The sequence below is a fragment of the Malus domestica genome, chromosome 05 (genome assembly GCF_042453785.1).
Source record: "Malus domestica chromosome 05, GDT2T_hap1".
In the NCBI taxonomy this organism is placed as follows: domain Eukaryota; kingdom Viridiplantae; phylum Streptophyta; class Magnoliopsida; order Rosales; family Rosaceae; genus Malus; species Malus domestica.
In genome coordinates this window covers 11,462,362-11,465,026 of record NC_091665.1, presented here as the reverse complement: position 1 = coordinate 11,465,026, position 2,665 = coordinate 11,462,362, and the positions used below count along the sequence as shown (strand labels likewise).

At 33.7% G+C, this 2,665-nt stretch overlaps 1 pseudogene; it reads right to left on the bottom strand.

The window, feature by feature from the left end:
• Positions 1-521: 521 nt before the first annotated feature.
• Positions 522-655, bottom strand: LOC139196652 (U4 spliceosomal RNA; annotated as a pseudogene).
• Between the last annotated feature and the right edge of the window lie 2,010 nt (positions 656-2,665).

The following is a 2,665-nucleotide window of genomic DNA, read 5'->3' as shown; positions in this document are numbered from 1 at the left end:
ATTTTTATCGTAACTCTTGAATTACATTTTGATGCTTCGTGAAGGTTCATGTAACTTCATCATAAAAGCCCTACTATCTTTATAAAGTTTTTATCACAAATGGTCCTTGAAATTGACCCTCACCATCAAAATGGTCCCTGAAATTGAAAATCAATCAATGTAGTCCTTGAAAATAGGTATTGCAAACAAATGTGGTCCTTCTGTCACAATTCTATAAAACTTTATGTTAAGTGATGATGTGGAACATAGATGGGCCCCACAAGATTTACTGGTTTTTTTTTTTATCACAAATGGTCCTTGAAATTGACTCACATCATCAAGATGGTCCCTGAAATTGACCCACACATCAAGATGATCCCAAAAATTGAAAATCAATCAATGTAGTCCTTGAAAATAGGTGTCGCAAATCAATATGATCCTTCCACTATAATTCTGTAAAAAAAGGGTTTAATAATTAATTAAAAAAGTAGTCTAAATACCTTTTTGCACAATGTTTTTTCTTATAATGGGACTTACTTTGAAGATAGATCTCTTCCATAAATTCTCAAAGGCACAAGGCTTAACCAAAGCCTAAAAGGGGTTTGAAAATAGTTTTCAACCAACAATAGACGCACCTCGGTTATAACCTCATTATCTCAAGGAAAACCTCACCGTTCTTTGAGTCACCAAACCACCAAGGAAGCTCTAAACAAGCTCTCCAAGATTAAGGTTGTGAAATTGTCGATCGCGTAAATGTTAACGGTGATGTCCCAGAAGTCGTTGCCAATCAGCCAAGCCGTCACCAATGGTGATCTCCATTTAGGTTCAATTCGGTGAAGGTTGTCAAAGTGTGTAAAGATGGGTGTATTGAGATATTTTAAGAGAATAGACAACAACAGAGGTAAAGGAATGTGGATTGGGATCAGAGGTAAATGCAAAACTAAGTTTTTGGGTTCACAACCTTTTATTAACTATTAAATTATTAAACCTATTTGTAATTTTTTAAAATTTAATTAGACTTATGTGATCCATTTATGTGTCACATTAGCACATAATATAATTTTTGACATAATTGTGACGGAATAACTACATTGATTTGGGACACTTACTTGTGGGACTACATTGATTGATTTTAAATTTCAGAGACTATTTTTATGTCCCATGTCAATTTCAGGGACCATTTTTATGTCGTATGTCAATTTCAAGAACCATTTGTGAGAAAAAAAAACTTATGGGACATATTTATGTGCCACATCAACACTTAAACAAAAATTTTAACAGAATTGTGACAGAATGATCATATTGATTTGAGAAACTTATTTTCAGGGACCACATTGATTGGTTTTCAAGTTCAGGGACCATTTGTGATAAAAACTCATCTTTATAAAATTTCTAAAATTTCCTAATTTTCCATCTAAAATTCTTGTGAGACTACAAAACTTGAGTGCATGAGAATATATCATGACTTTTTTTATTAGCACCCCACAAAATGTTGAATGCACCCCACATAAAAAATTAATATTAAATGATTTATTTACCACATTATGCAATGACAATTTTGACCTTATTAGGTTTTAAAAAAATAAAATAAAAATCTCTAAATACACCCCAAATCACTAAACCCTAACCCTTATTTATCTTCGCATCTATCAAAACCCTCCCAACCTCCATTGTTGAACAAAACTCTAACCAATGAAACTACAAACATGTTGATTGAGAAAAGATTGCTTTTGACGAATGGAACACGAAATCAATGTTTCGGAAGCTTCACATGAGGTAAGACTTCATATTTTTCATTATTTTAGTGATTTCGATGACATCGATAATAATTTAATCTTGAGTTCTTTGCGATGTTTAAACTTCTATATCCAGTTCGTTGAGTGACATGTAGTCCCTTGTTCATTGTTCCTGGCAGAATGCAAAACCATTTTAGTTCTTTAACCCCCCGGTCTACTCTTTGCTCTGTGGAGTTGACGACACTTTCTGGGGTTGAAGTTACGCATCTTTTCATAGTAGATTGCGCCTTTGATAAAATGTGTTATAAACAGCGTTTCTTGTTATTCATCTGTTTACTCATCTTCATTCCTCCTAGATTTGAGAGAGAATTCCTAGAGACCAAATCTATTTACCTTCTCCTCTTGGTTGAGTTCAGTTCACAGAGAGGAAGATTTAGAACAATGAGAGTGTTGGTCACTTCACTAATATGATCTATACCATTGCATTTATTTGTAAACCTTTGAATCTCCCCAGTGACAATCACCGCAGAGAAGTGTCTAGATTGTGCTGTGTATTTCTGGTCTTGAGTCCCTAAGATTTTGGGTGAAATTTCTGTCTAATAGTGGTGTGTAAGGTTTTCGGAGTTACCATAATCCACATTTGAATTTGGAGGATATATAAATTCCCAGGAAACTAAGGGTGGATGTAAGCAACAGGCCAAACTATCTAATTGATTTCGTATTCTTTGTTTTTATGCATGAGAATTTGGGTTATTATCTAGCTCTCCTATTTTTTTCCTTTACCAAAAAGAAAGTCACTCTGCCTATTGATATTGAGTTGTATGGTTCTTAACAAATAATTGAGGTGTATGATTCTTAGTAAATAAATGAGGATTTGATAATAATTTTTGGTGTATTTAAATAGGATAGCATACAAGGCAATACCTCTATAGGGGACATTGAGGTTGCAA